The sequence below is a fragment of the Molothrus ater genome, chromosome 1 (genome assembly GCF_012460135.2).
Source record: "Molothrus ater isolate BHLD 08-10-18 breed brown headed cowbird chromosome 1, BPBGC_Mater_1.1, whole genome shotgun sequence".
NCBI classification, from domain to species: domain Eukaryota; kingdom Metazoa; phylum Chordata; class Aves; order Passeriformes; family Icteridae; genus Molothrus; species Molothrus ater.
This window is the reverse complement of record NC_050478.2, coordinates 13,498,745-13,521,291: the sequence shown is the minus strand read 5'-3', so window position 1 is coordinate 13,521,291 and position 22,547 is coordinate 13,498,745. Positions and strand designations below refer to the sequence as shown.

The window sequence follows — 22,547 nt, the reverse complement described above, 5'->3', positions numbered from 1 at the left end:
CTATGCACAGCCACAGCTTTCTAGTTTCTTTACAAATATCTGATTCCAAGCAGGCTGAATCTGTATCTCCTGGAGGTTGGTATTCCCCCTGTAACATTTCTGTGCCTTCTCATCTAATGGATCATTCTGAAGACCAACAGCAGCAGCTCTCATTCAATAGGTGGTGGTTGCAAATTCCTGAAGTGGGAAGGGTTCTGAAAATTCTATCCAAAACCTGGACTTTTCTCTGTATTTTTTAATGGTTCTGTTATATTTATATCTTGCTCTGAAACATTCTCGTCTTCTCTTAAAGTTGTTTTCAGTTTAGTTCTTCAGTAGAGGAACTAATTTTAGATACATAGTTATGCTTTTTTTCCCCTCATAAGAGCCTACAAAATAGAAAGCACTTTTCTACAGGATATTGTTCTAGTTTGGATTCACCTTTTTTTCTTCTTTAGGAGTGTTAAAAAGATGTCACTTAATTTGAACAGTAGCAAACCTCAGCCCCAAACAGAGAAATATGCAGTCTTTCTCAAGACATGTTGAGACATCCCCCTGCAGCTGTAATGGATTAACAGCACATCTCCACCCTTTCACCAGATGCAGTCTCTTAGAGGCAACTTTGTCTTCAGACTTCAGTTGTATATCATCTGATCTCAACTAGTGTCAAAAGACCCAGGAGCTCCCTGCCTGTCTGCTGGGAACATTGATCCACTCACCACAACTATTTACAAGATGTGAAGTCTTTCCTTCCCTTGCACTCTCTTTCTCTCTTAAAAAAAAAAAAAAAAAGCTGTCAGTATTTCAGAAAGTGTGAGCAGCAGATCTTTGTGTACTTTAATCCATAAATAAACATTTCTTCTTTTGAACTTCATTAAAATTGGATGTGTTTTCACTGTAAAACACTTCAGCATCCCTATCATTTAGACATATTTGGTGATGAATATTGCAATTAAGTTTTGTCTGTAGGAATAATTGTTGTCTAGAAATACTCAATTTATGCCAAAAAAAGTAAATAAGAATCAGAGTACAAGGCATACTGCTTATAACAGTAATTTTAGATGTTAAGCTATGCTCCTGCTCTTTTAACAGGTTGGGCCAAATGCATCTTTCTTTTTATTACCAAGATTGCTGAGAAGTTGTGGAGATGTGAGTTTGGTTTGGCTTCTGCACAATTATATCTGACTTTCTTCTGGTAAGACTTGTTGATGTATCACATTCAAATCTCCAGCTTTGCCTTCTCTGCATTTGACCTGAAGAAAGGAATTCCTGCTTTAAAATGCTCATCAATCAGTGCTGTGTAGTTAAGCTGATAACAAAGCTAAGCTAAGCCAGTGTTAATTTAGCCAACTGTTACGTTACTGACAATATTTGTCAGCAAATGATTTTAATTAGACCAGCATAATGAGATAAGTAGGCTAAAACTAAGCAAATTACTAAAACTAAAGAGGGATTCTGATGACAAACAAGTCCTGATGAGAGTAAGAATGAATTTTTTTTTTTTTCCACCAAGGTCTAAGTAGCATGTGGGAACGGAGAGACAGCACAAATCACATGAGAAATCACTTAAAAATGATGCTGGTGTGCTGGAATGCTGAGCTGGTGTCAGGAAGGCTTGCAGAGTTTGAGCAAGTGCTGTGTAAACTTCCTGAGCAGCCTTGCATGCCTGTGATGCTCTCCCTGGTTTGTGTGCAGGAAGGGAACGGGGCAGGGAAGGCTTCTGGAAGGATAAAGTGAATCGGGCACTTGTGCTGTGAGATAATGCAGGGGAAGGCAGGTGGAATAGGACCTTCTGAAGTTTGTGGCTGTAATTAAGAACAGGTAGGGAAAAAAATGGGAAGAGTAGGCAGGGAGAAATACAGTACTTGAGAAAGAATAATGGAGAGTCAAGAAGACATTGTTTGGTGTTTGAATAAGGAAATGTTTGGGGTGAATAACCTGCTGCTCTATTTGTTTCTTTCTCTCCCTACATAGTTTTTTTTTTTTTCTCCTGATTTCTGGTGGAGAATTCTGGCCCCTGTGTTATTTCCCCCTGCCTGCCCATGGTCTTCCTGAGACCTGCTGGCAGAGGGAGGTTTTCACAGTCTGAAGTGTTGATTCTGAGAAGTGTGAAGGAAACAGAACCGTGCTGGATGATGTGACTCACCTTGGAGAAGTTGATGTTTTCTGGCTGAGGGAAAGTGTAAAGTTTCAGCTTTGCTAGTCCAGATGTTTTAATGGATATTGCTGCAGTAGGAGAAAGCTTGGTCTGCCTGTTTGACTCAGTCCTGAAGAGGAGAATAACAAGTTACAAACTAACATAAATGTTTAATGATTTATGATAAAAAAAAAAAATTAGATGGCGAGCAAAATACCAGGTTAATTGACTATGGAGTCCTAAGTTCCCCAAAATGTAGCATTCCAGCCAAATATGGCTGAAATATCAGCTGTCATATGATGAATATTTTAAAGAAGAATCTATTATACACCTAGGGGTTCATTCGCTTCAGTAATGAGGACAGTTATCTCTAGGGAAAGGAAGCTATATTATGCTTGCCACTTAACCAGGGGCTGGTTTGACAGGCATCAGCTCAGAATATATGTGTATATATAGGGAATCACAGCAGCTTGTCTCAAGCTTACTGAGCAGGAAATGTTGTGCTGTACAATACTTTGGGTTTCTATCCATGGATTTGTGGATGGCGCTGAGTGGGATTCAGACTATTTTTATTCCTGAGACTGATTGTTGAGGTGGAATCCATCACCTACTAAATATTAAATCAGCGGGTTTTTTAAAGAGTAACACTGTCTCTGCTGACTTGAATATCCTTATGTGGCCCAGAGGAAAAGAGAAACAAAGACAAGATGAGAAAACTATCGTCTTTGGCATTCTTCTTAATATTAATGATTTCTCTAGTTTTCAAACTGTTGAAGGCAAAAAAGTGAGATAGTAGAACTTTCACATGGGTAAGAAATGACCCAGGTGAAAAAAAACCCCATACATTATAAAAACCACAGTGAAACTTCTGGAGTTGAATTATTTGTTGGAAGAGATGGGGGAAATTACCTCAACAGATTATTTTTTAAACAAGTTTTGTTTAATTGTTTCCAAACAAACATGGCTGGAAATTACTAGGAATGTGTTAGTTCCAAATTACTTGAACAATTTAATGTAGATGCAATTTATGTCAGATTTTACTCTGAGTGTGGTTTCTGAAACCTGGTGTTTGCAAATGCTGAAGTTTTGAACTAACTACTCAACTTACATGCTATTGTTCTTCTCAGCACACTGACTGAAATTGTAAATAGTTCCTTCATGTTTTTCTTTTTAAAGTTGCACTTCATAGACAATATCCAAAGACACCTGTGAGGCGTCTGAATGAGTAGTTCTAGTATACCCATGGTTGCCTATATGAAGATTCATCATGCACCACTGCACAAATAAAAGCCCATCTCTGTCACTCTTAAAGGATGCTTTAAGACTTTTAAGGATTCTTTGGGATTTTAAAAATTCCTTTTCTGAGAATGAGCAGGTAGGTGAAATAACAAAGCCATAGCAAATGATGGCACTTCTTTTTTGATTTTACATTTTGCAAAATAGTCACATTTCAGTTCCAGATATCAAAATGAACAATTGCTACACCAATCTTAAAAACTCAGTGAAGATTCTTAAAAAGTTTCTGCTTGGTGACTGCTCAGTTAATGGAAGCTCACTTCTTATGACACTTTTTTAAGACCTCAGATGACATATCAAAATATCCTGGGTGCCCTGATATACAAACAGCACATCCTGTCCAATCCTATGGTAGAATTCCAGTCCTTCAAGTAAATCTCCTTGTTTAGCAAGATGAATGATTTAGGTTTCAGAACACAAGTGATTTCTTCTGATGCTGTTTGTTAGATAAACTGACCCTTCAATGCAAAAACAGGACAAAATGAAAGTACTCATTAAGTTGATGCCTTTCATATTTCACATGCATTTTTTAAGATCATGTTACATATTCATCAGTTTTAGTCACAGAGTTGTTGCCATGAATGCTCTGTGTATATGTGGATATCTGAGCTACTTTGTAGGAGTGGGTGAGGTAAGGAAAAAAGGAAAAAATTGATATGAAAATTGGGAGGGAATAAGTGAGATGAGGAGTTAGGAGGGCCTCTGAGCTATATTGTTCCCATTCTACACATTGGCATCTTTAGAGGTTGTAGGGTTTCCTTTCCTAGTATAACTTGATGTTCACTGGGAGTTTAGGTCAATTTTTTGTGCTATTTAAAACCCAACAGTTATTATTTTCATCTTGAGATAAGTGTTGAATATTCTTAAATTGTCCAGGGCCCACAAACTTCTTTGTCACCCTATCGGTGCATTTATTGTCTACATTGGCTTAATTGTGTAAGACCACAACATAAAGACTTGATCAAGACTTGGAAAGTTTGGGAAAAATAAATGGGTTTGTTGGGTTTTCTTTTTGCTTTCAATAGTATATGGGTTGTATTTTTTTCAGATTGTGAACAAAATAGATTAATACTTCCAACATCATGTAGCTCAGAAATTTTTCCACAGTGATAACAGTGAACTGTGAGAAAGAGTTTGGAGTGGTAGTCAAATATCTGCACAAAGGAAGTAATTTCATCCCAGAAAGCTGTAAAAAATTTTTATAGTCGTGCTTCATTTTAAACAAAGTCTAAATCAACTGGAGCTGGAAGTTGATGCTAACACTCAAAATCCTGGCCCAAAGAACTCTCCCTTAAATTTCCTCCCACCCCCCTAATTCCTATTCTTTCAGATTTGTTAGGCTTTGTCATGTCTTAGAATTGGTTTGCTATAGAGAGGTAAGGGAATCAATTACTTGGCATAGAGCAGTCAGATGCAAATTTTACAACTTGTGCTGTTTGCAGGTGTGGTTCAGAAATGTCACAGCTGCCTGCAGTGGCCAGGCAGAAAGTGGAACTCATCCCAAGAGGCTGGTCCCAGCCCCACTGTTGGTTACACCATTCCAGCAGCTCCTGTGTGTGTACTTTGTGTGGGCAGACCCACTTTCAGTGAGTGCTTTGGGTTTATGGTGCAATGGGTAAGAATGGGTGACCTTTAATCATCCAGTCTCCAGGAGATCGTGTGGCCGAAGCAAACCTGTGGCTAGAACATGCTGCTGCAAGCCATGATGAAGATTTCTTCAAACTGTGGGTGATCTAGGGGAGTGAGCTGTCGATGTGGCAGTCTGCTCTTTAGTAAGCTGTGGAGGTCAAAAGAAAGGTGCATGGGCATAAACTCATAAAGTTTCTCCCCACAAAGGCCTCAGCATAAACCTGGCACAGCCAGGGCCTTGTTTAGGAATGACATGGCTGACATGTTCTCTGCCTGACATTTGTAGAAGGCTTATTTAATTGCTACATGTACCTACCCCCCGTTTTGCTCTTAACTCTCTGCTCATTTTTCTTTCCAAGTCACTGTTATAACAAGTGATTTTAGCCAGAAGCAGCTAAAATGACAGAAATCTGTTAAAGGGGTTCATGGTTGGAAGTAGAGCACTACATGCTGAGTGTTGCCTGCCAGCGTTTTACTTGGATTTTAAGTGAGGGGGAAGGAAAGTAAGAGTTCTCTTCTTCATTTTTTAATTAATGCAGACACCATTTTCATTCTGAAGTGTCACACACTGAAAATCAAAGGAGCCTTGTATAAATAATAAGGAAAAAAAAAGGTTCTCCCGATTAGTAATGGAAAACATTTTCAAACAAGAGCTACAGAATTACGATAGGGCTGGCACTTCCTCAAGGTGAAAGTCTCTCAAAATCATAACATAAATTATTGATTTGTCCAAGTCTCTTCTCCATAGGAGATTTACAATCTCATTTTCATAGTTGTCTTAAGAAGGGAAGAGAAAGAGATTCTTATCTAGGTCAGAATGAAAGCATCCTCTTTTTACAAAATAATAATAAACCCCTATTTTAGATAAAGTGAATATCTATGCTAAGAAATTGTAGGGCTTTCTGTTCGTGTCAGGAAAATCTCCATTTAAGAAAATATATTTACAGCTGTGCAAGTGTAATCAGAGTCACACTATATGACACCTCAGATACAAGGAAGAGTTGTTGTAAATTGTAAGTCAGATATGTAAGAAAGTCTGGCCTTCTTTGAATTTGGCGGATAATAACTGTCTTCGTGAAAAGAGAACTCCCCAGATAAAGAGCAAAAGGTGGAAAGTATGAAGACACTGGCAAATTAGAAAGGAGCAAGATATGAATCAGTCGCCTTTTTTGCTGAAACCTTAGTTCAAATACAGCAGTATGGGTCTAGCAAATAAAGATCAGGAAAATGAAATGAAAGGCTGAGGTAATGTGGCATATAAGTGAAGGTAAGTCTTTCTTGATGAGCTGACTGGCAGCAGCTCTCCAGGTCTATGAAGAAATGATTTGAATTCTGAGGAACCAAAGAAAGTGAAATCCAAGAAGAAAGTAGTCGTCTCTCAATCACCCCAGGCGGGAGACGGTGATACCATAGCACACAGAATAATACAGAAGGTGATGAGCAGAAAGGCACTGAGAAGGCAGGAGGGGTGTTTGGGCAATGGCTCACCTTCCGTGGTGAGAAGCAACAGTCTTCAGATATTTCAATCTCATTATAAGCAGGATGGAGGTTAAAATTTATTCTTAAAACCAAGAAAGGACTGGTGGAGCAAAATACTCCAAAGATTGGTGTTGTATGTCGAAGGAAAAGAAGTCTTCAAATGACAGACACTTTGCAGCTAGTGATCTTAAGTGTTTGCTGATCAGGGTCTTAAAAGAAAAAAAAACAAACCATGACGTAGAATTTAATTCTCATCTACTGTGGTAGCCCCAAAACACCCAAAGTATAGTCTCTAAAGACTATTTTTAATAAATAAAACTGCATTGTATTATCCTGGAAGACTTTAGTGTGAGCAATGTGTAAAAAATAGCATACTAGAAAAGTGAATCCTACTTTGGTTTAGGCTGGTCATTTGGTCCCCGCTCCTGGTACTCTCTTACTGTTTAAGAATTCCTCTTGAGATGGTCACTTTTCTGGAAAAAGAATTCAAATCAGTTGTAGGTGCAATAGGTAGAATTAGTAAATTTTTTTCTACCTATTGTCCTAAAGTTTTGTCTGCCACATACAGCTATCAAGGGAACAAATATATTGCAGAGGGCAGTATTAGATTGTCATATACAATTGTTGTCAGGCATCTGAAACAGTCTCAATTTTTTTTGTCAGTCTTTGAAGAAGAATAATGGCCCCTAAATATGGATATTTGAATAGGTGTTTGCAGATCTGTCTTTAATACTTGGGTTTTCCAAGATTTCTGGTTTCGAGATGGGCACTGTTTGGTTAAACCATTGCAGATATATTTATAGTATGCAATGTAGTGTGAGGCTGAAAATGAAGTTCTGGATTGTAAGGCAAAGATAATTGTACAGGGACATTCTCTTCCCTGCAATGTTGTAATAAGAAGCAGGTAGTTGCTACAGGTAATAGGACCTAAGTGAATACTGACTTGAAAATTGTAGATTAAATGATAAGATGAGATCTGTGTCAAACAACAGTTCAGGAACCAGCTGCACCTGTGTGGGCTATAAGTCCAAATATTTCCTTTTGGACTTGCTGTTTCTCACAGTTCCTCAATAGCTAGTGTCCTGCATGGCATTGAATATACATTGAAGTTACCCTGGAAAGTATTTTGCCAACATAGATGGTTATTTCTGACTAACCTTTCCATCAGACATGTGCAGATCGAATTTTTATTCAACAGCTGCAAGTGCTCCTTTAAGAGTAATCATATTCTTCATATTTAGCTGTGCTGTAATTCCATCACAATTCTTGCAACTGCTGTTTGGGCTGCAAGTGAAGCTTCACCAGAATTATTGCTGGGGATGTAAAAGAATGTTCGCATTGTGCTTCAGATTTGTCTCAAAAGAGCATCCACCTTGTAAGTGACTAAGAAAAACAGCCTTTGTCAGTAAAATGAACAGATTTCCTTCAGGTATAGTGGAAATGAGTCCAATTGATAAGGAAGGGAATTGTTTTTACCAGATCATTTTTTCTGACCTCCACTACACATTGTCCCTTCCCAGACACTAAATTTTTCCTCTGGAAGAAAAAGGCTCTTCTTCATGATTGGAAGGTTTTGTATGTACCAAGTGGCAGTTTTGCCAGAGGGCTGGCAATTGTCATATAAAAACTAGTTCAAACTAGGAATCCCCTGGGCTGGTGGGTTTGTCTAGTGCAGAGCTCTTTCCTTTTCTTCTCATTCTAAGGGTACCCCTAGGGCTCTTGCCTGGCTTGATTCTGGTCTTGTTTGTGTTGGTGTAAATCAGGAATAACTCAGCTCCTGTAAGCACAGTTCAGATAAATGAGATCAGGCTCCAGCACATGTTATTCAATCACTCTGTTCTCTTAAAGGAGCTACAAATGGGTGTTCATTTAATTATGATTTGCATAGATTCTCTGTTTTGTAGTTTTTCTATACGTTGTTTCATCAGATGTCTTTCCATTTTCTACTCCTAATAACTATTTCTTACTTGAACTGAAGCGGTGTTAATTTAAAATTCTGTAAAGCTTTTTACAAACTTCAATTACCTAAATTTCATAACATTCCTGTAACATCAGTTAATCAGTAGTAATCAGCAGTAGTACAACTGCTGCATCCCACCAAGTGTAGCTCCCAGACCAAATGGGAAAAAAAACCCAAACAAACCAACCAAAAGGCATGTTAAGACAAGATTAAGTATGCAGTATTAATTTAAAATGCCTTTAGAATTCAGGGCAAAATGTGTTATCTAGTTTACAGGAAACTTTTGAGAGAAAAGAAAAGCAAAAAATCCAAGCAAATATGGTTCCTTCATATAGGACATTAAAAAATCAGGCAGAAGGCAGACTTTGTGGACAGATTGGAGTGGCATTCAAAACTGATTCTGTTTGGTTACAGTCAATTTGTGGAATTTCTGCCTTTTACCTTTCTCCCTAAGGGTTTTTCTAAGATATTTAGAAATCTATCAGGAAATCACAAGGCTTAGCTTTCTAATTAGTGTTGTGAAGCTGTATTTAAAGAATTCAGCAATTCAGTTGCAAAGTGTATAACACCTCTGAAAATCCCCCTTTCTCTCTCCCACCTTTCCTCCTGCTGAGCAGTGACTCTTAGCATGCCATACACTCTGGGCACAATTTGTGGGCTGCTGTGAGGGGCTTATTCTTTATGAAAATACCTGTGCCTTCCATGGGACAATTCCACCTTTCAGGCAGGGGCTCTTGCTTGCAACATGGGAGTCCCTAGGTATGAGTGCAGGTAAATTTGTCCAGGGGTTCTGGCCCAACAAAGCAAATGAGATCATGACACAAACATGAGACATTGTCCGAGTACATTGAAATGGAAGAATTCAATTTTAGGTTACAGAAATTGAGCTTTTGGTAAAGTAAGTCTTGATGAAGTCTATTTTATTTTTCTGAAGGGAAACAGATGCAGTTTGCTGTTAACTAAATTTTATGTAGCAAAAGTTTAAAGGGAAACATTTCCAGGAATCTCTTATTACAAGTCAATATATACCATTAATATGTTCCCTACTCCAGTAACAAGGAGACCTTGGGACCAAGCTCTTACTGATTGATTCTCACGAGCTCAGCTGGTGGTCCTTGGGCCTTATTAAATTCCCCTCATTTTATTTTTGCACACTTATTCCCTTGAGCTACAGCTTAACTGTGTAACTTCTCTCACAACTTGTCCATTCTTAATAAAATTTGTTGAGTGTTAAGGTTCAAGGTTGGCTCATCCCTATGATTAAGTCTGTTCAGCTTTCAGCACAGTCAGTTATGTTGCACTTAGCTTGATTTGCTTTCCTTAAGGCTTACTGAACAATTGGTTTGCTTGGTGTTGTTGCTAACCCAGTTCTAGCCGTGTGATGACCTTTCTCCAGCCCTGATTATTTATGTGTATCCTGCAGTTCACTGGGGAAGTGTGTGTTGGCTTCCAAACAAAGATTGCTGTCTATTATATATAACCTAAAAATACAACTGTGAACATGTGTAGGAGCAGGATTTTTTTTTCCTGGAGTTTATTAACATACTATTGTATTTATTTCAAAATCTACAAGATGCATGTTTTTAGAGGTTTATTGTTCAAAAGTTGCTCTAATTCTAACAACAGACAGTCTGATGGGTGCAAAGTAGAAGCAGTTACATTCATGGGCTTTATAAAGCAGTTTAAACTATTGCATTTATATATTGCCATCTTCACTGGAAACCTTGGGTTACAAGAGAAAATGCCTGAGATTTGATAGCTACCTACAAATATGGTAGAGTGATAGACAAAAATGACTAAAGTTATGGGTTTTGAAAATGTCTACCTACCCAGAAATAAGTAGGATGAAGTGTCTTAAGTTTATGTGTTCATTAGAAAGGAAAAAAAAAAGTAAAAAAAAAAATCTGTTTGACTACTAAGTATACCTCTCTGCTCCATCTCTTCATCTTTCATTTGTTTAGCCAGATTTCCTAAGATGAGGTTTAGGTCTTCATCCTCTGTATGTGTGTGTGACCACAAAATGATCTCACTCATGGAGTGAGGAAAATCATAAGAGAAAATTTCTGAATGTCTCCATCATGCAGAAAGCTTCATCTGCAACTCATGCCTACCCCAGTACCCGATAGCAGTCACAGTTGTGGTCCTCTAAAACATCAGGCTGCATTAATTTGGGCTCTCACAGGGATTTTATTAAATTTCGGCAAATAAAAAGACAATTCCACAAATTTGGTTTTGAGTAGTCAGGCATAGTTTATTTCTTTTTCTTAAAAAAAAAGTAACTGTAAAAACCAGTAATGTCTGATTATGTGTTAGGTGAGCATAAAATATGGGGGACTGAGAAAGCCCTCCTGCCCCTGTGAGTGTCCTGCTACAGCCTGCAGAAGCTTTGTTCATTCTGCTGCAGGACAGTGTGCACCACGGCTGTTTGGTGCTGCTGTTCAGGGGCTGCCAGGGGTCAGGCTCAAAGGAAGGATGGCTTGGAAATACAAATATATCTCATTACTTTTATTCCCTCATGGATTCTTGCCTGGTCCTGTGAATTCCTGCAGTTTGCACTTACCTAACCCTGGATATTCAGTGCTGTTAAGAAGTTTCCGTTATCATAAACTATAAATTTTACTCACCACACCCATTCCCATGAGCATCCAAGCACCTGGTCTGACACACCATCCAAACAGACAAAGGAAAATCATGCAGAAAGTGGTAGCAGGAATTATGGGCATGAGAGATGCATGTGAAACCCATAAAAATGGGAGGTGGGTGTTCTCCCAGGCTGGCTGTGCTAAGAAGAGAGTGGGTGAAGCAGTAGCAGAGTGCAAAACCAGCAGAAATTAGAGTCTAATGCCAGTTGCACAGGAAGGATGGAGAGAGGTGAGGGGGAGTTCAGAGGGCAGTCAGGCAATGTGAAGGAAAGAACAACTTCCAGCTGTAGAAAATTGCAGGGAGGAGACCAAAAGGAAGCAATTCTCACAGACGCTAAACACTTTTGCTATTATAGTAACTAAAATTAATAAATATTTATCTTATTAAACTGTCCAAAGACTTGGACCTCACTGGACTGGTCTCTGAGTAAATGTGAAAACCGTCTCACTGGGGCTTCCTAGGGAGATCCAGTGAATTTATTGAACAAAGCTTGTGACAACAGGCCAGGATAAAAGAATGCAGGTCTCCTGGGCAAATTGCTGTGCTGGCTCTGTTCCCCCTGGGCACAGCAGACTCTTCTCTGCTCTGCAGAGATTCCAACAATGTTTGATGCTGTTCAGATACTGCAGCAGAGGGCATGTATAGGAGGGCTCAGGCCTAGCTGATCCTCTGAAAGTGTTGCTGCATTCTGCTGCTGCTGCACTCAGTCTCCAGAAGGCAGCTCTCTCCTGTGCTTTCATTTGTCATGACACAAACCACCTCCAACCTTCAGAGGTGGTGGTACCCATAAGATGAGTTGGGGTCAAAGAGATAGGTTGGAATAAGCCTCCAGAGGTTACACTGTCCAAACCAAAGTTAGAATTACTTCAGATTTAAACCAGGTTAACCAGGACCTGTCCAGTCTTGTTTCCAAAATCTCCCAAGACAAGACTCTGCCATGTCCCTGGACAACCTCTTTCAGTGCTTAATCACTCTCAGTCTACATTTTTATCCTACTATATCCAATTAGATGTTGTCTTGCTGCAACTTGTTGTGACTGTTAACCTCTTGCTGAGCACCCCAGAGAAGACTTTGACCCCCATGCAAAGTCCTTTTTCTATAGCAGGAGGCTGCAATTAAATTCTCCTCTACTCTCCTCCAGGCTGAACAAACAAGTCCTAGCAGCTTGGATTTAATCTGCTCTAGCCCCCAGATAAAGGACCTTTCTCTGGACTTTTTCCAGTTTGAAAGTATATGTCACATATTGGTGAGCCCCAAGCTGGACCCAGATGCAGCCTCACAAGAGATGAGCAGGAGCAGCACTCTGCTTGTTTTTCTGGCTATGTTCTCTGTGAAATCAGCACTGTATTCTGCACCCCTGCCCAGGCCTCTCTTGCACAGTTAAAAGCCAGGCAGTCTGTCCCAGTCTGTTTGCGTTGCCACAAGGGACATTTCTGTCCTTGGGGCGGTAGTTGGCATTTCCCTTTGCTGAACCAAAAGTGTTTCCTCTCTATTCAGCCCTCTGGCTTGTTGAAGCCCCTTGGCATAGCAATGCAGCTCCTCAGCATAGAAACTTTTCCCCATAGCTTGGCATCAGCCATCAGCCTTTTTTATTTTTTCTCTCCTGCTCACTGATGAAGACATTAAATAATGTCATCCTCTATATTGGCCCCTTGGTTACACCACCACTTATAAGTCCTTAGACTTTGAACTGTTCCCTACTACCCTTTGAGTGTAGGCAAATTTTCATCTACTCTGTTGGGTATCACCCATTTGCCAGTGTGTCATGCTAATCCTTTGGAGAATCCCTATAACCAGCTAGAATAAATTAGGGGTGCAATTGAAAATGCTTTAGTCAAAATTTCAATTCCTGGAAAAATCCCTGGAGACTTGATTATGCATCAGAATAACAGTATCCCACAGAAAATTTCCTATTCACTTATAATATTAATCATCATCATCATCACCATCATCTTAGAATTTAACAATTGCATTAAAAAAGATGTGTAGCATTGTATCTGAAAGAGTAAGAACTTTTAAGATTTGTACATTTCTGTCTTTCAATTGATAGAGTGCTTCAAAATAACTAGAGGTTAGTGTACACTTTTAACAATACATTTTCTAGCCTTAGTAATAAAAAATAAATTCCTTTTTGTATATATTTATTTTCGAAATGGAGGAAAATTAATGCAACATAAATTCAGCTTTTATCGCTTTTGCTGTGCACCCACTGAAATCTCAAGCAACAAAAAACCTGTTGCCTTTCTGCAGCCCCTGGAGTGAACAGGGCATCAGGCAGTTCATACTCTGAAAATCTATCAAATTCACTTCATTTAAAATTCAGCACAGTCTCTTCCCTTTTGCCAGAAGGAGCAGTTGAATGCAGCTATCAGTGTGTAATTTAGTTTCTTTCTACCTGTGCAAAATGAATGTTTCATAGCCACAAGAGAGGCTGAAGTCTTGGAGAATCCTTGTCCCAGTGCAGCACAGGAGAAGGAAGTACATCCTGGTTCTGTCCACTATGAAATATACCTCAGACTTCCATTTCCAGCATTTGTCTCTCTTGTGCATGTGGGAATAAATGAGATAAGACTGATACTAATTTATGGAGATGTAATGCCCTCTGTTTGTGTAGCTGTGGGAATGCTCAGTTTATCAAAACCAAAAGATGTAGTAGATTGTCTTAAGATAATTTCCATTGGATATTCTTGGTTGAATCTTTTATTTTTATACATGAATAAGTTAAATGCATGATTTTCAGCAGACATGTTGGAATTTTGACACATGAGGAATTTTGAAAAAAAAGTTCTGCAAGGGCTCAAGGAAAATCATCTTGCATGAGCAGCTAAAGGTTTGAGGAATGGGCTGCTGGGATGCAGTGAAGAAATGGTTCACAGTAACAGCCTGGGTTACAAATTGATGTTTTATACCACAGCTGACATGATCTTATGGTCTTAAATAGCTTGGCTAATCTGAAGGTTTTCACTGCTGTCATAGAAAATGTGGGAGAAAGAAGACTGCATGTGATAGAATTTTCAGTTAGCAGCGAGTAAAGCAGACCCATGAATTTTATCTTGAACCAGGCTCTGTTTTCCAGTATACTTTGCAGGCTGCAAGTGATGTTCTCATCTTGTTACTGTTCATTAACCCAAGGATGTGAAATCATTCTCTATATCTGGTCTCTCACCCCTCACCACGTACCCATTTCCCTTTCTCCCTCTCTCCCACCCCAAATTCCTGTGTAAATAGTGCAAGTTCATTCATCACCAGGTGATCAGAAGACTGTCAAGATCTACTGGCTGCAAAATTTGAGAGTACTTATAATTTCATTTGTAATACAGAACTGCATAATTGAGAAACTGCTGAACAGAGAAATAGAAAGACATGTGTGTATTTCACAGAATACTTTTTTCTTGTTTTGCACTAGATTGTATATTAATTTTTTTCTTGATCATGTAGACTGTTTCTTTCCTGTGCTGTTGTTCACATTGGGGCTGCTTTCAAGTGAAGCTTATAAATGGGGGCTATTGCTGTAAATGAAATATAGAAAACATATACAAATATATACAGGAAGAAAAAATAATCTTGATACTATTAATTTCATGAAAGTTAACACAAGTGGGCCTTTAGTCATAGACATTTCAAATGTGAAGGACTTATTTAATCTAGTTTTCAAGGCAAGTTTTGAGAGCTTTAAATAATAAACAATTTGTTTAAGAAAAATCTCAATAAAGCCCTGTGTCCATTTGAACATATGTTAACATTCCTGTGCTTGAGACCTCCCTGAACTGTCTTATTCTGTGACTTTCATGCTGTTGACTTTGCCTTTTTTGCTGGTAATGTCAAGCTTACTTGTTCAATCTAAGCTGTGTGACTGAGGCACTCAGCATTATCCATTGTTTGAACAAGGTCTTGTTGTGTGCTCTGGCTGATTGATTGCTTATTCTCAATAAACAAAGACTTGCACTCAAGGTCTTTGGAACATTTCTTGCTCAGCTAGTCAACTTAGAGAATATAAAGTCAACTGTTCCTTTCCTATATTCATTTATTCAAACAGATAATTTTTTTTTCTAGGACTCACTATCTTAGAAAGGAAGAGAGAGCAGTCAGGAGGAAGTATTATTTTTCTAGTCCTAATCATCTTTCTGTTTAAGATGTAGGGGTTTTCTGGGTGCATCTTTAATCTGAAGTCACAGTACAAGATTTTTTTAATAAGTACCACTTATTCTGAAATGGGATAAAGTGAAATACTAGTAATGCTAGAAGAGGAGCAACACTGAAACCCATTGTTTCCCTGTGAAGAGAGGGACCCTGGAATTATGCTGTGAATATCTGTAGAGGGTGATGCACAGTTTGGGGCTTCATTTGGGAGGAGTGTGAGCTGTCAATATAAACCCTTTGCAGGTGATTTAGTCAATAGTTCTTTGCACAGTTTTCCTCCTTCACTGACACGATTGATTAACATAAGCAGTTAAGAAAGATCCTAATGCTGCAGTGTCACAGTCTGCCCTGCTGTCTTCAGAAAACTGCTATGGAATCAAGTTTTTTCTAGACTTACCATTCTGTATCTCTAGTATGAGAAAGATAATTGCTAAGTAATACTCTCACTGTCTGCTCCAATGGAAAGATGCAATCTGGAAATGCAGATCTGCTTTCATTTTACTGTGAGGGGGAAAGAGAAACCTCCTGCAGGTGGCTGACATTTTGCTGTGGTAATCACTCCACTGTGCTGTGCAGACAAAAAATAACACTACTGTCTGTCTTCTGTACTCACCATTCCCTTCCACCTACTCCTATGCAAGGAAAAGTCTCATATAAAGGTGAGATCAGCAAAGTTCCTCCAAATAAAATTAATGATGTCACTATAAAGGGGAACATTTTATAACATATGTTATATATACAACTGACAAGTTTTATGGCAATTCTATAGTAAGAGTCAACCATATTTAAAAAAATATTTATCTTAACATATTTGAATTAAGTTCTCTACTTAGTCTCCCACTTAGTCTCTTTATTGGGAATGGATTGGGATAGGGATGAAGGAAAAATATTGCATAGAACTATTTTTTCTCTCTTTCTTCTCTTTGGTTGTAAGAATTGTTTTATTATTTACATAAATTTCAAGTTCAGTGCACACTTCTATTGCTATGTACATAAAAATATGTGTGTAAGATGTGAAACTTCCCTCATACTCTGCATTCCTTTGCTGCATAGTGGAAGTTTATTCTTATGCTTATATTGGTTAAATCATTAATTCTTTTCAAATATGACATTCTATATATAAACATCACTTTGTACTTTTTTTGGTTCTGTATACTATTAATATTTGGAGGAAAATATGTGTCTTGGAAAGCTAATTGAACCAAGAGATCAGTCTTCTACTTGCAATGGCAGATCACATGTAGAGGCAGCGAGATGAGGTCAGTTCAAAACAGGTGTTGACATGAAGGAAGAGTCAAACTCCATTTTTCTTCTATGAAAAGAGTGACTAATACATGAGAGGCTAATTTGGTAGGAATATTTAGTCATGGCTTTCTGTAAATGTCCCACTTTGTGAAACATGTAATTACACAGCAGTTGTTCTAGGAACTGTGTGCTGGAAAGCAGGACACTAATAAGAACAGAACCCCAGCTTTGTAATCCTAAGAAGTGAAGAGCAATTTGTATGTAATCTGTCATTTTACATGGGCGCGCACACACACACACACACACACACAGACTCTCTGCTAAACCTTAATTTGATTGGAAAAGAGAAGGTCTGGCTGATTGGTGCAGCTCCATTCCTACTGCCTGTAAATCTGCAGATGGCAGTTACTGCTCCATCCCTGTCAAAGGGGTTTCTAACATTTTCACATGAATCTGTCTGTCTTTCTGCATTCCTATTCCCCATCCATTTCCAGTGGATTTTCACCTTGGTAATTCTCCTCCTCCAGTAAATAGGCAATTCCATTGCTGTGCCTGGTACCTCAGGCACTACCCCCTTCTGTGCAGCTTATTTATCAATATTGGAACAATGCACACTATCCCACATGACCCTCATTCTATCTGTTTTTTCCCCTATCAGAGACTGCTCTTTTTGAATAATCATCACAGACTAATCACTTGTCTCTAGAGACAGACCCTCATAAACTCATTTCCATTTAGACTTTTGCATCCTATGGTTCCTTATACCACCCTGCATTCTGCCTTCCACAGCCACATTAACCAACATAAGTAACACCTGCTGCATTTGACCTAATTTTTTTCCAAAAAAGATGACGCCTTTGCAATAATGTGTCTTGGATTATTGTGGTTTTTTTTGAAAGGAGCATCCTACACGTGCACCTATATAATGCTGACTGTGTGGAAAACAAGGTTTTCAGGAGGTAGTCAGGTTTGTGAGAGTTTTATTATGTAGCCTTGTGTAGCCTTCAAAGTTTACTCTTGTGGTGGAAGTCCCAATGTGCCAAGTAAATGGCAGTTTTGGTTTCAATCAATATTCTAGACATAAGTTATTCTGAACATGGTATTTCATTGTTTTAGCTATATTCAGTATTATGTGGGATGATGTAGAATCTGGCAAACAAATCTGGGATAATGCAGCATTTTTTGTTAAACACTGCAAGAGGTAGTGCAAGTTTTTAGATTCTGTGAACTTTTCCAATGCTGCAGAACAGCACTGGTATTTGAGCTTGAGGAAAACTTGCAGCTGATCAGGACTAAGTACTCTTCTTATGTTGAAGATGATGTTAAAGAACACTGATGAGCTCATGACATTCTAATTCAGCACCAGTATATAGGTCAGTACTAATTAATCCTAATTCAGTAGTTTAGATCCTTTGTCCTAAGGAGAATGCACTAGGGCTAAAAATGCTACTGATTGCTTTGTCTTTTTGTCACCAGAAGCTTCACTGGGATCAGCTTCATCTGGTTGGTCTTTGGGCAGAAATTATTGAGAGTGGGAGAGCTCAGGTAAGCAGGAACTGGCCACTGACTGGGAAATATAGGTTGATTTGTATAATATTTTAGGAGGTAAAAATGTAACTGATTAGAACCAAATTTCATACCAAATTCTTCCTAGTTATATGATTTCAGTTACAAGCAGTGAAGTTAATTAAGAAAGGTATCAATGTGCAGGATTTTTAAGGGTTAAAGAATCTGAACAGGTGTGAAAGATTAGATGTAGCTGAGAACAGTAAGCTGCTGGAAGAAAATCCCTTGAGCAAAGACTGAATGTAATAAACATCAGTATAGAGAAGAAATCACCTTGCCCAGGAGAAAAGTTTTAGAATAAGTGTTTGGGGTTTTTTTCTTCCCAGTAGAATCGATTATTTTCATAATTAACAGTTCTTGTGTGATTATCTGAGGAGGGTGTTTGTGCTTTATGATTAACTGAGTACCTGTATATCATATGACTATCTGAACTGTCCTCAGCTCTTTCTCATGTCACAAAAGGTTAAGAACTAGGCTTTTTGATGTACAGTAAATGCTAATTGGCATCTCATTTTACTGGAAAAGCTCATCCTCAATCAAAACAGAAAACTGTGTTTTTGTAATCAGCACTTGTGGCTGTCCTTGCTTGGCAAGTCATAGCCTTGTCCAGGCAACCTTCTCTCTGTTCTGTAAATAAATTGTTGGGGTTTTTGGGGCTGTGGTGGGTTTTGGGTTGTGGTTTTCCTATTTTTTTTTTAACTCCAGAGATATTAAATTGAAGAGAATTTCTGAATTGAAGAGAGCACATCATATGTAATAATGAACTTTCTGTTTTTCTCTCTTTCTGTTCTGTTCATGTTTCATTTCTGCAGACTTGATTGGAAAAGAGCAATGGGATGTAAAAACCCAACATTTTTCTCAAATGGATAAGAATTTTGTTTACACTGACAAGGTTTTTCAAGTCTCAAATGAATGGTCTTCTTTGACCTCACAAAGCCCTTGATATGTGCACACACAAAGAACTGCAGCAACTGGTGCCAGAGTGACCAGGCCCAGCCCAGGTGTGAGTACATAGCTCTGCAAGTAAGCACATAGAATTACAATCATATCTCTCAAACTTAATTGCCTCATAGAAAATAAACACTCCCAGTTACATGATCTCCCCTATTGCCAGGACAATACAAATCACAAAGATCCGTGATAAGACCCTGCTTTTAATGAAAGAAGATTGTATTTCCCTCAAATCCCTCTAAGTCTTTGACTTGATTTGAGAGGAGAAGCTAAATTAAATGGAGTTTGAGAAGCATGAAGATTAAAAAGTCTCCTAAGACCTCTGTTAGGATCAGGGCTTGAAAAGCTTTGAGGATAAGATGAGAAAATCTTCACCAGGCAGACAGTGTGGGCTGGAGCAGCTCAGTCTTGCTCATGCTGTGAGAGATGCTAAGCACCCACTAATGCTCTGCACTTGAGGGCTGCTGAGGCTGAGTGTCCTCACCTGGGGAAGGCAAACTTGGGCACTGCATCAGGGCTGTGTGCTGCTGCCCTGCTAAAGGGACCTTATTCCTGCTGCATTTCATTATTAATGTCAGCAGTACTCTGAACAAGCAAGTGTTGTTATCCCAGACAGGTCAGGCATGGGAAAGGCTCCATTAATGTGGTGGTACAATGAAGGAAATTGTTATCCATACCAAAGTATTGTGAAAGAATACTTGACCATTTCAATTGCACCAGGGTGCCAGCACGTACTGTGGGTTTGTACACTTCATACTGGTTGCTGTTTATGAACTTTCAAAACTGGTCAGATGTCTTTTTCAGCTCTATGGAAACCAAGATTGTTTTAAGAATCTCAAGGCTTAAAAAAAATGTATTTTTTGGGATGACTGTTTGCTTTTAGTGAGTAGTGAGGGGAGAGTACCCTGTTCTCCATGAGGACGTGGCCGTGCCCTGGATTCAGCCATGTGGGCAGGCAGTGCACACACCCCAGGACTGCGGTACCTGCTCCACAGCGCAGAGAGGGCCCCGCTCTTCTTGTGTCCATCTCTTGCTCTGTGGCTTCCTGGCTGCTTCTGCATTAAGCTGACCATCCAGATGGCTGGAAAGGCCTTCCAGGATTTCCAACACCTTTGCTGTGGCCAGTCAGTAAGATGAGAAGACTTTTAGCTTTCTTTTTTCTCTGTGACTGAGCAGCCCCAGAGAGAAGCAACCTGGTCTATGGAAAGGCATTCCTGCCCACAGCAGGGCGTTGGAACTGGATGATCTTCATGGCCCCTTCCAACCCAAACCGTTCTATGATTCTGTGGAGCAAAACAGTGAATGTGACCTGTTCTCTGTGGGAATGGGTCTCTCATGGTGTGTGGAGAAGACCTGAGGGGTGAGGAACTTCCATCCAAAGAATCTGTCCTCATTTAGCACACAAAAGAGAAGCCCTATGAAAAATTCAGAGCAAAGGAGCAAAATGACCTGCTCATTGCCTGCATACCTTCTCATGGGGTGCTACAGTTACCAAAAGTTTTTATCAGATCCCTGGTAAGCAGGATATAACAGAAATTACCTTTCTAAATCCACATATATTGATTGGTATTGTTATGGGCTATGACTCTGGCCTTTGAGAGAATGTCCACCTGCTAATAATGTGATTCAAATAAGGGCATTGATGTAGAATTCTGAAGTGATTTTAAAGCACTGTGCAGAGGGCCTGAATTTCAAACACAGGAGTAGGTAACTGCTATGCTTGCTAAAATGAATATCGTCTGTCTGGAAGCTGTTACTTTGATTTGAGAGTTGTTTTCAGAGATTAATTTTTGATTTTCTGATTAATATAAATAGTCTAGATATCATAGATTAATTTGAATCTTCACAATCACTGAATGCACATATCCATGTATATTCAAGCCTAACTTACAAACCTGGCATAATTAAAAAATAAATTATGAAGTTAACCATACTTAGGGTATGGAATAAAATTGAAGAAAAGATCTCACCTGCTGGAGATGTTACAGCCAACTCCTCCTAACAAATAATACCTATATATGTATATATATATACCTATATATGTATATAACTATATAATCAGACTTCTGTTTTGAATGTGCTTTCTAGTGATTCCTCGGTGCCTTTTTGTTTGCTACTTGAAAATTCTGTGAACCTTTTATGGGGCAACATTGTTTTCCCTGCAGGTGCCTGAGAGATATGCAATGTTTCTTGCTGCTGCAGTTCTGTGGCTGTCAGCAGGCAGCTGGCCAGAGAGCCTTTATTTAGCAAATGTGAACAACTGGAGAATTTTTGTTTGCAAGATTGATGCGACCTGCCTCAATTTACTGAGAGCACTAACAGTGTTTCTCCCCCACGGAAAAGATCTAGCCTGAAGCTTCCTGACATTAATAAATGACTAGATCAACTCCTTTTCCCTCCCTATCTTCTTCTAGCTACAACTGTGAGGTATAGAGACACAGGCAATACTAGCTGTAATTTGATACAGAAGTTGGAGAAGAGCAAGGCAGGAGAAAAACTCTTCTGGTAACTTTTGTAAAAGCTAATCGTTAAAATGCAGTGAAATATTATTCATTAGCTGGATATTATTATATTGTGTTGTCATTTCTTGAAGGAAAGAATTAGCAATCCAGCTGCTAATTTATATTGAAGATATCTGTCAGGTAAGACTGTAATGAAATATTTAACCTGAAAACAAAGTAGAGTGAAACTTTTCAGTGGGAGAATGGAAACTGGGAGTATTCACATGAAAGACCTGATTTTCAAAATGGTTGTAGTCAATTTTATCAGCAAATTTACTAATAAATTTATGACAGTCTTAGAGCAAAAATAGGATTCTTGGTGGGGCAGATTCTAGCTAAGATCAGACTGCCAGCAACTTTAGGAAGTCTTTATCCTGATCAGTTTAGGACATTTTTCCCTTTTACATTTACCTACTTAGGGTTAAATACCAGTGATAGGAAAAGAGCAACTGCAGTTTTTGTAGACTTTATTTATAATGACTTTAGCATTTTGTTATTTATTTGGAAATTACCAGCGTATTGCTAGTATACTTGCTGATGAATCCTATTTACCTTCTGTTCATTCTGATCTGCCATGGTTAGATGCACAATCTCTTTCTCTGCAAGGCAGAGGTGTACCTAACAACTGTGAGATTTTCCTGCTTTTTGGGTTAGATAAGACCTGTGAAAATTTCATGTCTATTTTGTGTACATTTTTCCTTTGACAATTCTTCTGGTATTCAAGTGAATAAAAGCAATTGAGTTAAAAAAAGGTTTAAATTTGATTTGACTAAACATATGAAATGGCTGACTTGCAGGTTGACATTAAAGTGTAAATCTCTGTAGTGTAAATCCCTTTGCCTTGAAATATTCAAGCATTTATAGTATGTTTGGACAAACATCATATGCCTTTGTAAAGAAACCTGGTAGCAGGTGATAGACATGTTTCACTAAAGAGTTTGGGGCTAGGATTTGAACCCAAGTTTTCTGGGCTTTGGATTACTTGAATACCTGTGTTGTATTAATAAAGCCTGTATCTTTA

At 38.7% G+C, this 22,547-nt stretch overlaps 1 long non-coding RNA gene across 1 annotated transcript in view; it reads left to right on the top strand.

Moving 5' to 3' along the window:
• LOC118684153 (uncharacterized) overlaps window positions 1-22,547 on the top strand; it is a 66,533-nt gene that overhangs the window by 28,551 nt on the left and 15,435 nt on the right. The window contains exon 8 of the long non-coding RNA XR_004979779.2: window positions 1,072-1,174. This is a non-coding gene — a long non-coding RNA (uncharacterized LOC118684153). The remainder of the gene's footprint in view (window positions 1-1,071; window positions 1,175-22,547) is intronic.